The 14,502-nt window shown below is 41.3% G+C and overlaps 3 non-coding genes across 3 annotated transcripts; all 3 read left to right on the top strand.

Annotated features, from left to right (window-relative positions):
• Positions 1-7,710: 7,710 nt before the first annotated feature.
• Trnag-gcc (transfer RNA glycine (anticodon GCC)) lies at positions 7,711-7,781 on the top strand. The gene has a single exon. It is a non-coding gene; the product is annotated as a tRNA-Gly (tRNA).
• Positions 7,782-8,167: 386 nt separating this feature from the next.
• Trnam-cau (transfer RNA methionine (anticodon CAU)) lies at positions 8,168-8,239 on the top strand. The gene has a single exon. It is a non-coding gene; the product is annotated as a tRNA-Met (tRNA).
• Positions 8,240-8,692: 453 nt separating this feature from the next.
• Trnas-uga (transfer RNA serine (anticodon UGA)) lies at positions 8,693-8,774 on the top strand. The gene has a single exon. It is a non-coding gene; the product is annotated as a tRNA-Ser (tRNA).
• The last annotated feature ends 5,728 nt before the right edge of the window (positions 8,775-14,502 follow it).

Here is a 14,502-nt window from a genome sequence, read left to right as displayed (position 1 = left end):
AAAGGCATTATTTTGATATAAAAAATTAAAAAACCTGATATTATTTTTAATTGACAAATCATAATTGTAGACACTTGTGTAATACAGTATGATGTTTTGGTATTATTATGTCTGTTTTTAAATGCAAATCATATCCTGACATCGGATGCAACCATCTGTGCCTATCAGCCCTGTGTCACTCTGAACTTCTTTCAGCTCAAGTGCATTTTGGTCCTCACCGTAGAGCCTCTGCACTTGCTGTTTGTCCTGAAAGACATTCTCCCTCTTTTATGCATGATTCAGACACTCATCTTTCAGCAGTCAGTGAAAACAAAAACCCTTTGAGCCAAGGCCACCTTTCTGGTCTCTAGACAGGTCCCCTTACGAGCTCTCCAAACCGCTTTCTAGATTCTCACCACCTACATTTCTCTAAAATGTCTACACTCTGGAACCATATTGTTGGGACTCACCCATCCCTTGTATGATCAGTGAGGTATTTTATGGCTGCACCTCAAGTGTTTAACAGTGTCTGGTATGCAAAGGCACCCAGTAGCTTTGAAGGAAGCATGGAAGGAGAGGGGAGTTGTTGCTGTGTTATTACTGAGCACCCATAGATAGGCTGGGGATGTAGCTCCACTGCACGGGCTCCCATAATGAATGTGATGCCCTAATCCTGATCCTCAGCACAGCAAAAAAAGGAAAAATGATGGTGGAGTTGTGTCAGCGTAGCCTGGTGGCCAATGGGAATAGTGAGTAGAAACTGCTTTCTATACTAAACTGCTTTCTTTCTTCTTTCTTTCCCATTAAAGTGAACGATGAAAAGAATGAAAGCCTATGGCTAGTTACTAAGAATGCACTGAATCATGGTATATCTCTGTTACTTGGATCAATATATTTATGACATTTCTTAGTCTGTGTTTTGCCTTACAAGGCTTATAAAGAAGTGATATAGCTGGCCCTGGTAGTGCAGGCTTTGAATCCCAGCCCTCTGGATGGCTGAGGGAAGAGGATAGAAGTTCTAGCCCAGTCTGGGTAATTTAGTGATCCCTGTCTCAAAAAATAGAAAATGGGCAGGGGGTGGAGCTCAGTGTGGAGGCCCTGGGCTCAATCCTCAGTACCAGAAAAAGAAACAGAGGGAGAGGGAGGGAGGAGAGAAGGAAGAGAGAGACAGAGAGAGAGAGAGAGAGAGAGAGAGATCTGCAAAGGGGGAAACTAGGATAATTGTCATTTAAAAAATCAATCAGACATTTTTTACTTTATTGTATTCCTAAAAGCTATAAAGTTAGAGCTCCGTCAAGTTGTGTACTGGCATTGTATGATAATTTCCTATATCTTGCTGCAGATCTCACCATCTCCGATTGCATAAATTTCATAGGGCTACCATAACAAATACCACAGACTGGGGAGTTGAAACTACAGAAATAACTTTCTCATTGTTTGGGAGATTAGAAGCATGAAGCCAATGTGTCGTCGGATATATCTTTTGAGGTCTCTCCAGTTGCCTTACAGTCTTCTCTTGCTGCCTTTCCCTGGCCTTTCTGCTGTGTGTCCCTGTCCTAATCTCCACTTCTAAGACCATCAGTCATTTGTGATTAGGGGTCACCCTATAACCTCATTAGAGATTGGTACCTCCAAATAAAATAGTCTGGGGAACTGAAAGTTAGGGCTTCAACAGATGAATTGGGCAGTGGCAGACAGGTCAGTCACCAATTAAATTGGGTATTGCTCTAAGGATAAATGAGGCAATATTTACCTAGTGACTTATAGATTAGGCATGGTGTCTCTTTTTTATAAAATTCCTTCATTTGGGTTGGGGATTTAGCTCAGTGGTTTCGTTCCCTGCTGCGCAAGCGCAAGGACTTGCAAGGACCTGAGTTTGATCCCCAGTACCAAAAAAAAAAAATTCCTTCATTTTTTCTGAGAAATTGAAGCTTGTCATAAATAATTTATTCAAGCTCATAATCTAAATAAGGAACAAACCAACTAGGAACTTATATTTTTCTAATACCAGATCATGTGAGTTTCTCATATATAGATTAAAAGAATAAATTAAAAAATAAAATAATGGTTTTCATACAAATATAAAAGGAACTTGTGTTTTATTCTTAAAAAAAATTTTTTTTTTTGGTAGTGGGGATCAAACTCAGGTCCTTGTGCTTGCAAGGGAGGTGTGGTGCCACTGAGCTAAATCCCCGGCCCAGTGTTTTATTTAATTCAATAATTAATGATTAAGCTATAAACTATTACAATCAATTCAAAAGATTATTACTAACACACACTGGTAATCAGGAACTTGAATAGAAGGAAGACTGGTCTCTACCCACAGGATGATAAACACATTCCATCTGACACGGTTCATTTGGATTTTGATGGACTGGAATGATTTGCATAATTATACATTTTCTATAATTTAGACAAGTAAAATAACTTCAAGACAGTGAAGGGTGTAGGTTCTTAGAGAATGAAATAATCCAGAAATATGCACTAGACTACATACATAGTAATTTTGAGGGGTCTATTTTGAAGGCTTTCACAATTTTTCTGATGTCAAAGATAAACAAAATGTAATTTTTATTTGCCTATTAAAAGGAAATGTAAAAAAGATAAATGAAGCTGGATGTTAGTTAAATTTAATCCCCAATTAAAGTTAGTTAACTTTAATGTCCAATATACTTTTGCAGGAAGGAAAGAGTAGCATGGACTGAACTTCAGTCTTTGCAGAGGCACAGCATTTTAAAGAGAAGACAAGGAAATTTGGAGCGGGGGAGCAGTAAACTCAGAGAAAATTCAGTACACTCAGTAAAACTGGGAAGCAGGATTGGTCACTTGGGTTTTCTGACTAAAGCTTGCAGAGGTTAGGCTCCTACCCTCCCACAGTGGGAGAGGGGAGCCTTGTTTCAGTGCTGTTTGCAACAAGCAGTGAATTCTTTTGGCGGCTTCCAGTTTTCTCAGGCAGGGTGCAGTAAGGGGGACTGCACCAGTGCGAAGAGGGGTGAGGAGCTTGGCTAGAATTTGAGTAGGCTTAGGATCTTTGACATCTGCTGCAGAGATAGTCAGAGGATTATTCAGTCATAGAAATAAATAATAATCAATGCAGAACACCAACCTAGAGATTTCACTTAAACAACTGCAGTAGGGGAGAGGTCTCTGTACACTGTGAACTTGTCACTGTGTGGTGAATGCAACAGACAAATTCCAAACTTGTTTCAAGAGATGGTGAGGGAAAAGCAGTTTAGGGGAGGGGGACCTAGCATGTGCTTTGGTCTGGGGCTATATACAATGATTCTAAGGTGCCACCTCAGCTCAAGTGAGTGAAGGGATCTGATTTCCTCAGCCTCCATTGTTCTACCCATACTAAATTGAGCCCCATTCCTTTGCTTTTCTTTGTTTGTCCTCCAGTACTGGGGAATCAAACTCACCACAGCTTTGGTATATGCTAAGCAAGTTCTCTGCTACTGAGCTGCACATCCAGCCCCGACCTTAGCTCTGAGTAACAGTAAGGACAGCTGGGGGTTGATAGAAAATTGGCAGCATGAGGCAAAGTCCTGGGATGGAAATATCTAAAAGGAACTTGATTAAGATATTAAGGGACACTGGATGTGTTGGCTCACCCCTATAATCCCAGCACTCAGGAGGCTGCGGCAGGAGGATTGCAGTGAGTTCGAGGCCAGCCTGAACTTCATAGTGAGACCCTGTCTCAAAATACCAAACCAACCAAAACAAAAGATATCAAGGGTGAGAGGATCCTTCATAAAGTGACTTGGCCATCTTCTTGCTAAAACTGGCTGAGCAGTCCAAAGTTGAGACCTAGTGAAGACAGCCCAAGTTTGGTCAAAAAGAAAGTCCTTAGCACTTGGGTGGCTGAGGAAGGAGGATGGTCATGAGTCTGAGGCCAACCTGGGCTATAATAGTGAGCCCAAGGCCAGCCTGAACTACATAGTGAGACCCTGCCTCAAATAAAAGGAAGTCCTTGCCAATGTTTTGCCACCAGGTTGCCTTGTCATTAATGAGTCACCCACTGGAGAACCTCAGGACCAGGCTCAAGGTGACCTGAACTGTGGCTCTGAGTGTTGCAGTTTTGGAAATCTGTACAAGCTCGTAAACTGTATTTTGATGTATAACAGCAGGCTCCTGTGTGTCCTGTCCATGACGGTTTCCAGGACCTAATTCTGTACAGGTGAAAATCTCATTGAATTTGTTCTACAAACACAGATGAGGAAGAGTTCTAAACAGCAGACCACGATGAAGGAATAAGCATATCTGAGGGCCCCATAAATGTCATTTTTATTTATCTCACACAAGGATTTCTTGTTAAGATTTTCTCCATGGATATTCTTCTGTTTTCACTAGATTTAACTTTGAACAGAGCATTTGGAACTCATCCTCTGCCCCCCATCTCTAGTAGGACTTGTAATTACAATGTGTGACAGTGATATAACCATATTTACAGACTCCAACATGTGACAAATAAATGTCTCTGTTTCAATGCAGAAGCCAATATATCATTTCCATATAATGCCAATCTGAAGTTTCTTTAAAAAATTCAAAATACTAGGAAATAGGCTTTAATTTCCAATAAAAGGCATGCTAAGGCAATAAGTATTTTGAATCTTATTGTCAGACAACAAAAACATTATTTAGCTAATGTTTTCCCCTGGAGTTTAATATTTTAAAAAACAATGCCTTTAAAGATTACCTGTGGAAACCATGCCCATATATATGTATATGTGTGTGTGTGTGTGTGTGTGTGTGTGTGTGTGTGTATATATATTTTTTTTTTTTTTTCTGGATCAACCTTAGGACCTTGCACTTACACGGCAGGCAGCAGAACCACTGAGCTAGATCCCGGGCCCCCTGCCTATATGTTTTATTTTATTGTTTATTTATTGGTGCTGGGGATGGAACTCTGAACCTTGCTCCTTTGAGGCAGGCGGTGGCACCACTGAGCTAAATCCCAGGCCCTTGCCTATATATTTTAAGGGAGCTGTATTGAATTGAGAAATGAAAACATCTCAGTTAACTGTCTATATTCATGTGACTTTTCCATTTCACTGTTTTCATCGGCATGATGTTACTATTCCCAGGCTCTTGCTCAGAAGGTAGAAGCATGAATTATTATTATAATTTTTTGTTTATTCCAGGGATTTCTTGAAAGACTTTTCAACTCCCCAACAGAATACAGTTTCCATGCAGTACTCTGAGCTCTGTGTGGTTTGGTGAGGTCCGTCAAACAGGCTTCCTTCAGGAGATGGACCTAATTTTCCTCCCCCTGAAAGTGTGTGGACTGAGTGACTTGTTACCACTGTGTGGAAAATTGTGGAAGGGACAGTGATCTATTAAGTCCTACAAGGCTTAAGCCTCCTCCTTGTTCTTCCTTGAGTCCCTTGGTCTGGTCCGGCCAGCTGCCAAATCAGGGCCCTGAGCTGAAGAAGGCTCATGTGGGGAAGAGCTAGGTCTCTATCCTCAGCCTATGGGGCCAGAAGGGAGGATAACTTCAGCCTCACTGGAGATTTAGACTTTCGACAACCATAGCTCCACCGACGTCTTGATGCAACCTCAAGAGAAAACCTGGCCCAGATAAGGCTTTCCTTAATGCCTGACCCATTGAAAAAGTGCCAGAGTAAATGTACTATTAAGATAACAAATTTTAGAGTGAGCTGTTACATAGTAATAGATAATTAATACTATATTTCACCTCAAATTTTTCCCCTGTCTACCAATATTTTAATCATGATCCCAACTCAATCCTAACTAAATTCTTAAATTTTTCCAGGGATTTCAAAATCTGGATTTCAGCCTGGCATGGTGGGGCACATCTGTAATCCCAGCATTTAGGAGGCCGAGGCAGGAGGATTGCCTTGAGTTCAAGGCCAGCCTAGGCTGCCCAGTGAGTTCAAGGCCAGACTGAACTACATAACAAGACTGTTTTACAAAATAAAACAAAGCAAAACAGAGCGAAACAGAACACCAAAAGCTGGATTTAAAAACATCTCAGTAGAAACTCAGCTTTGGTCTTCCTTTCTCTAGACATTCCTAAGACCCTTGAGTCAGTGTTTTCCCTTGCAAGTAAACTCACTTTGTTCTTTCTGGGGATTTTAGTTGATGCTTGGGGGTGCCAGCATTTGACAAACGGCCTATAAATCTGAGGACATAGAGTGCACATTATAAAGATTATATTTATATCACACACAAAGAATACACTTTGGATATTTACCTTAGAATAGGCTTTATTATGCTATCAACTGAATATAACTCAAATGAGTACCTACTATGTCCATTATGTTGAAGATTTTTGTTTGTAAGTAGAAATAAGGTAAAATATCTGACTCTTAGTGTTTCCCATATAAACCTACATGACGGTCCTGGCTTGTCAGTGTGTGCCTGTAATTCCATCGCTCTAGAGGGCTGAGGCAGCAGAATCCCAAGTTGGAGCTAAGCCTAGGAAATTTAAAGACATAGGGAGACCTTATCTCAAAATAAAAAAACAGAAAAGGGTTGGGGATGTAGCTCAGCACCGAAGATCCTGGGTTTAATTCCTAGTTCTGCAAAGAAGTCCCACGAAATAATTACCAGTAGCTAACATTATTTATTTGGTGCATCTGTTTTAATTCACTTTATGGCCAGCCCTTTCAGGAGTGTAGTTCAGCTTCTCTAAGCTCCATTTACAAATGAGTAGATAAGAACTAATACATTATGTAATTGAGCAAGTTTTGGGATATTTCTCATACTGTCTATTTCTTCTGTTGCTGAGATTTAGAAGAACCTAGTATATATAGCCCACATTCTTCTTTTCGGAAAAATAGTAATAGCCTCTTCATTTGGTGGGCTGCTTCCTGCCTTTCCTACTCAACACAGCACTGAATGATAGCTGACAAATGAATTCTCGAGTATAACCCGACCCTTCTCTGTTCTAAAGGAGTGAAAATGCGGAGACCAGAGGGAGCTGGGCACGGGGGAACCTCTGGGCTGTTCACATGCTTTCTTATCCAGGCTATCCAAGTTCATTACTTTTCTGAAGTTCAAACCACAAACTAATTGTACTGAGGTAAATTATTTTTCCTTGTTGGTTAATGGTTTTCTACATATTCATTTCCTCCAAACCAAATAACAAGTTCTTCAAACAAGGGGCCACACTTGTGTATTTCCAGGCACTACTTTGGGTCGCGGTTCCCGGAAACCGGACAGCGACCCGGTCGCGGGCGAGTAAGGTGGTGGAGGTATGCAGGAGGTTTCTGAGCATTCCCACTTTCCGAGTCCTTTCTCCCGCATTCCCACTTTCATCATGGCAACGCCTTCCTTGCCAAACTTGATTCCCAACACAGTGACTACCGACAGTTTCGAACCTCCCCCCCCGCCCAGTATGGTAATTTGGTGTTTCAAAGTGAAAGCGAGAGCTTCGACTTGGTACATTAATTGAATTGACTTGTACCCTAAGTGAGAGATTTTCAGAATTTGTTTTCAGGAAAGATTTGTATTGGGGAAAGGATGAAGAAACATTGTTGTTTACTGGATACTTACAGGCTCTTTTCACTTTGAAAAGCCTCCAAAGGTCATACAGCTATAGGTAGACTTTTAGCTTCTTTCCACTTCACAGATGTTTTTGAAATGTCTAGACAGTATTTTTGTTTAACCGAATTTAGGTATATCTTGGAGAAAAAAACATATACACTATTTAGTTTAGGATATAAATATAGATTTAGAAAGGAAGCAGGAAAGCTTCGCCTACAGTTGGCATTGGTGGTTCAGTGGTAGAATTCTCGCCTGCCACGCGGGAGGTCCGGGTTCGATTCCCGGCCAATGCACTCTGTGTTTGTTTTTTATCGAGAGTTTAATATTTTACATGGGGGAAAAAAGTTTCACAGTAATTGTTGTTTCGATATCCGTGAATGACCAGAGGCCAAAAATTTTGTAATTTTTACTTCTATAAATTATGGCGATCAGTGCGCATTTTATTTTCTAAAAATTCAAAACAGTTCCCACCCAGCTCCACTGAACTCCAACCTTAGCTGTTTGGCTTTTCGGGGAAGCATTCTAAACGTTTGGTGTTTTGGTGGTGGAGCGTAGTCGTGTGTACATTACTTTTTCCCTTCTTCATGATAATCATTGAAATGTAATAAATTATTCTGAATTAGGAAAGTGCCAAAACGCTTAGGCTTTCATATGTACTTGGAAAACAACCCTACTCGTAAGCAGAGTGGCGCAGCGGAAGCGTGCTGGGCCCATAACCCAGAGGTCGATGGATCGAAACCATCCTCTGCTATAAGCTTTTTCTCTTTTTTTGCTGGAAACCTGGGCCTTAGGAAATAAAAGAATTAAATAAGGGGCACCACCGACTATTAAAGTTTTGGGGACTAGACCTGACAGTGTAGGAATCAGCAAGGTGATTGGTTAGAAATGGCCATTTCCAGTCTTCAATTACGCTAAATCTCACTACGTCAAGCGAATCTGCTATTCAATCTCCCGGATTTGGAGGCGACTACGCTTTAGGGTTTGTCCTCCTTCCGGGGAGGTCTTCTACATCGGGCACTTGCTGCAGTCATATGTAACTCTTCCAGCCAGGATCTCAGTCTTCACAGCGTGATCTCTTTTAATCACCTTGACAGGAGCTCCCCAAGAGCTTCTATTGGCGGAACAAACAAATTTCAAAATGTGTTTTTAACCAGCGAAGGTATTACTCCTCATGGGAATATATCCAAGGTTCTAAGCAAGTGGTGTAGTCGTGGCCGAGTGGTTAAGGCGATGGACTTGAAATCCATTGGGGTTTCCCCGCGCAGGTTCGAATCCTGCCGACTACGTAGGCGTGTTTTCTTTGCAGGTATATTGCGCCCAACCGCCAAGCTGTTACCACTTGTGGAGTTGTGTGTTGTTGTTTTTCTCCATGTAAGTTGAAAGTAGGTGGTCCTATTCCTCTCTTGCAACAAGACTCGAACATCTTTGTAGGTGTCTTTGCAAAATACCTGAGATCTTTAGGAAGTTCTGAGACGCTATAAGGGTGCTGGCAAAGTTCAGGTTGTATTACTTTAAAATCCTCAAGATTTTAATGTCAACAAGAGAAGAAATGGGGTAAGTGTATTTAGAAGAGGAAGAGAATCAGGAGGGAAGGGGAAGAGGATTAAAAGAAAAAATGAACCAAGCTGTGTTATGTACGTGTACCCACTCCCCAAGACGATTGTAAACTGCATGTTCTGCAAACATGTACTAATAAAAAGATTTTTAAAGAAATCCTCCAGAATTGCTGTCTCCCTGTTCAACACATGGCTCTTGTCTTACCTCTGAAATCTGGTTTATCTTGGACTTCCAAAACCTCGCCTCTCTTTAACTCCTGTCCCTGGACATTCTTCCAAGATTTTGGGCACATCCAACATATTGTTGTTCTACTCGTGATAATATTTGATTTGTATCTCAATATTGATCAAGTCAAGCAAACATTTATAGTCCTTCCTCCCTGCTGGATCTGGCTATCTTCCCACTTCCAGAGGGCAGACTTGCACAGAGGAAACACTAGATAAGAGAGTTTCAGCAGCTGTGTTTAGATTTTGGTCACATCTTATTTTTAAAAACTGTTCACCATCTAAAATTCTGTCTTCCTCTTCCTAACATACGTATATTGTTGATATACAAGAGTAAAATAAATATGACATTTATCTTATTGGTATTATGTGAACAACCAATCCATTAGGAAATGAAAGTAAAAAAGAGAAGGAAATATTTAAATGTACAGTAAAAAATTTCATCTTATTCTTGGAACTGCCAGTAAATTTCTGGCATCTCATATTTAGCTTTCGTCTTGCGTCTTCCATACGCATAGGTGTCCTAAGAGATTTCCTTTATAAGCCTATAGGTATATAAATATCCACGGACCAGGTTAAAAATTGAGCAAATGTGCAGTTTTGATTTTGCAAGGGACATCTATCCATACTAAGATTTTCCTTGGTCAGGGTTAGAACAATTTTGTGGCTTTCTTGGAATCCCAGAACATTGGAAACACTTTGCAAATCCCAAAGCATTCTGACTGGGCTAGTCTTGCTTCCCGTGCACTCTGTCAAAAAGGTGCCAGGAAAGATTGGTGCTGCTGGCCTTGTGGTGTAATGGTTAGTACTCTGGACTTTGAATCCAGTGATCTGAGTTCAGATCTTGGTGGAATGTAGTACAGCTTTTGATACTATATCCCACATCCTTCCAACAAATTGCTAATACATGCAGGTCACTCTGAATTTACCTACCTTCCTGCTGGCTCCTTCTCCAGAGGAGCTTCTAGTAACTCCTTACACCCATAATTATGCCTTATGGAAAGTAATTGTGCAGTCTGGGAGCTTAAGGTTCATGGTTCATGTTTCAGAGGCCCTCCCATATGCATTTTCAGATGCAGAAATATACATAAGAATTTTAATAGCCAGCTCCTTCTACGTAACAGTCCTTGTAGCGTGTTCAGCATGCTTACACTGAATTCAAGAATTTGAATCCCAACCTCTTTGGGTCCTCAGAAACATTTAGGCAATTTTCCACTGTGCTTTTTCTACAACACACTCAGGGTGCACCTTCGGCTACCAGTACTGCCAATTACTTCCTCCTAATCAACATGGAATCTTGGCCAACAGAAAATCATCTTCATGTATCTCTGGAATGGCTGCCCTAATCCCCCTTTCACTTGATGTCCGATTTGGACGTTTTGCCCAGAATTCCTGGTAGGTTAGAATCTCTGTTTGGATGATTAGGTGTTTATGTTTTATAGCCTCCAATTTCTTTCTTTCTTGGAGCTTAAAGTTTTCTACTGGCCTTTAGGCACTAACACCATCCTGGAAATTTTGGACTACATAGTAAGTACAGTTGTATGCATCTTAGGGCCTCGGTGGTCTGTACCCAGCAAGGGCTCCATCCCAACACCTTTAAATCACATGTTGCCCACATTATCTGGAAGATTAATTGGTGTATTAAAATACATACGAAGGCAGGGGATTTAGCTCAGTGGTTCCACCACCTGCCTCAAAAGTGCAAGGACCTGAGTTTGACCTGTGTCCAGGGACTTCTGATGTTATGGCTCAGACCTCAATTTCAAATCTCAGTGGCCCTGTCTCGGGTTTGGTGTCCTGGCATGTACCAACACCCCTCACACTGGTACTTCCTCCACCCTTGGTCAACACCCAGCCACTTGCTTCTTCCTTTGGCTCTAGAATGCTGTTCTCTTCCCATCACATGCCTGACTACACTCTCCTCTTGATGCCAGTTTTGGCTCTGGTGATGCCTGAAGTTAATGGGATTCCAGTAAGTTATTTTTTGTTTGTTGGTTGTTTTTTTGAGACAGAGTATCTGTATGTAGTCCAGGCTGGCTTTGAATTCACTATGTAGCCTAGCCTACTGTGGAACTCGCTGAGACTCTCCTGCCTCAGCCTCCCAAGTGCTAGGATTGCAGGCATGTGCCACCACAGCCAGCCCCTGTAAGGTAATTATGTGCTGGAGTGGTTAAGGGTTTGTATGTCAGAAGCCTGTCCATCTGAGAATTTCCATTGTTTCCATACACTGGTTCTCTACTAATGCTCCTTCTTAGGTTGAGTTCATTCTTGAAATAATTTTCAGGTCTACTGACCAGATTCAAAGGTATGTAAGTCTTCCTTTGAAGGTTTGTTTCATGAAGTTTGGACTTCACATGCAGCAATCCTAGCTGTCCATTAGAACCTCAAATTCTTCCTGTTGACCCCCAACAGTTTAAAGCATCTACTCCAGTGGACTCAATGGCAACAAACCAAGCGTCCTAGGAATTCCTCTAGCATCTAAAAAGTGTTCCAGAAGAAGTCCTCTAAACTCCTTCTGGAGTATTTACCCTCCATCATGGATATGGGCCTATTTTGGGAGCCAATGTTCAGCTTAACTCTGCTTATGTGGTCACAGCATGATAGAAAGAACTTGAACAACAACTTCACTAGGTTCTCTACTTCAGTGTCTTTAACAGTCTGAGGTCAAATTGTTGACTGGGTTATATCTGTCTTTGGGCTCAGTTGGGCAGGATCCATTTCCAAGCGTATGCATTTGATGGCAGTAGTAACTTCTTAGTGGTCACTGAACTGTGAACCTCCATCATTTGCTGGCTGTGGGTTGTGGTCCACCCTTAATTTCTCCCTGTGTGGGCCTCACCTGCATGGCAGCTTGTTTCATCAAAGTGAGTGAACTGAAAAGGAATATTCAGTTCTGTTGGAGGTCACAGTCCTTTCTACGCTAATCATCCAATCACAATTTCAATAGTCTACCAGTTAGGAGCAAGGCATGAAGTCTAGTCCACACCCACAGGGAAAGGATTGTACAAGAAGAGTGCCTACCTCACTAGGGTTTAAACAGCCCGATGAGCTGAAGGCAGAATGAGCCCCGCCTAGTACTTTCTAGGCACATTGTTTTGCTGTACTGAGTGCAAGTTCCTAGCACTTTCTAATTGGGCACATGATCTGTCTCAGCTTTTTCTTTATAATTAAACCAGCATTTAAGACCTTTACTATAGCTCTTTTCACATCACTCCTGAGCACCTGAAACAGAATTTCTAGGGATAAGAACCTGACATGAATATTTCTCAAAAGTTCCCCATGGAGTTAAAAGTGCAGCACAGAGTGAGAACCACTGGGCTGTTTTTCCTGACCATTCTGTTCAAGTTGCCACCACCCCAACGCATTGACCACCTCTGACGTACTGCATATTTTGGTTTAAATAACTTATTGCATATTTCTATATAAGTTTCATCAGGGCAGGAAAGTTTGTGTGAGCTGTATGTGTACTCCTGTTCTTAGAGCAGTGACTGGGACATATGAGATCCTTGATAAGTACCTATCAAAGACTGAATGAATGAAAGAACCAATGAACCCTAGGCCTGAGTTTACTTATTATGCCTTACATATCCTAATTCCAACACCACTAAGACCAAATAATGTTTTTTTCTTTCCCCAGTTTATATTTTCTATTTAAGCTTTTAGGAATGTAACTTTATATAGTCTACTTGTTTTAGCTTTATTTTAAAACTTTTATTTATTTAACCATTTTGTAGTACTAGGGACAGAACCCAGGGCCTTAGCATTGAGCTACATCCCCACCTCTTGTTTGAGACAGGGTCCTGTTGAGTAATTGCCCTGTTGGGCTTGAATGTGCAATCTTGCCTCAGCCTCCCACAGTGCTGGGATTAGGTGTGTACCACCATGCCTGGCTCTAGTCTGAGGTACTTCCTTTGAATTCTGATCATATTCCACATTTTATCTTTGTTTTTCCTTCATCTTCACTATCTTATTTGTTTTATATTACATCACGTTGCAATATACACACACATAACTAAAAAATAATGATACTGATTACAAGTGAGAAAGAAGAAGCCCCTGGTGTCTAGGACCTGGCCTGACTTTATTCATCAGGCCAGGGTGCAGTCAGGAGCTGGCCTGGCCCTCCCTCCTAGGCCATGGGGTTTTCCTGTGGAACATAATTTCAAAAATGTCGGTATCAGATTGACCTTTCTGATTATGATGAAATGAGATAGAAATAGCCAAACAAAAAGTTTTATAACCTTGACTAAGCACAGATAATAGAACAATGTTACTGTGGAAACCCCAAAATACCAAACATCCCTGTCTACCATACGAGAGACCACTGCTTTTATGGCAATACCTTGTTTCTAGCCTTATCTTCTTGATACAATTTATTCAGATAACCAGCTATTGAATTTTGCCCTCTCTTTTCTTGACAGCATCCAATCTAGACAAAGCCTGCTTCTTTATACTGTTCCCAAGGCACCTCACAGTAACACAAAAGCTACAATAAGACCTTTAAAATACCTTTTTACTGAGATTCTCTCTTTCCCAAGGTGTGTTCTCCCCAGTCGCAGGAATAACAGACTCAATTTACCTGGCGGCAGACACAAGAATATTCCTGGTGGCCTTTTGCTGAAGGTCACAGAAATAGGTAGCTGTAATGCTAAATGCCAAGACCAGATTATCATTTTTGTCACATTTTCCTGAACTAAATAAAACACTCCCCGCCCACCCGCAAGGGCCACAGTTTTGTAAGATCAAGTCCAAAACCTGTGGTCTGACCTTCAAAACCAACCGTAGCTTGACTTCATGCATCTCTCCCAGCTCCCAGCTCTGGCTTCGCAGAGAGACCAGGAGTGTGTTTCTAAGGGGCATGAATACTGCCTGGCTGGGGTCTTTTTGAGAATCCTGCGTAGGAGCGTCCAGGGAGGCCACAGAGACAATAATTGGTTTAATGATGGTGTCATAGCCACGTAAAAACGACAAAAATCCAATTTGACTTTAAAAACAAAAGCAGTCATAAACCCATTCTGCTCGGGTGATTTCTCCAGTCTTTCTTCCTGAGGAAGCGTACGGTACTTTGTAGTCTTCACTCACGCCTGCCCCTCCCCCAAACTTCTTTAATTTTTTTCCTCATCAAAGTAAGAGGGTTATTTAAATAGAGCAAAGAGATTGGTTTCATCAACTAAATCATGCGATAAAGCAACAGAGGTTGTGAAACGAAGTTCTGTTTCCTCAAGGAAAGAAA

This window comes from Heterocephalus glaber, unplaced genomic scaffold (assembly GCF_053883595.1).
Source record: "Heterocephalus glaber isolate CG9 unplaced genomic scaffold, H.glaber_assembly_v1.0 deba00001472, whole genome shotgun sequence".
Classification (NCBI taxonomy): domain Eukaryota; kingdom Metazoa; phylum Chordata; class Mammalia; order Rodentia; family Bathyergidae; genus Heterocephalus; species Heterocephalus glaber.
The sequence above is the reverse complement of the archived record's forward strand: the minus strand, read 5'-3'. Positions and strand labels throughout refer to the sequence as shown.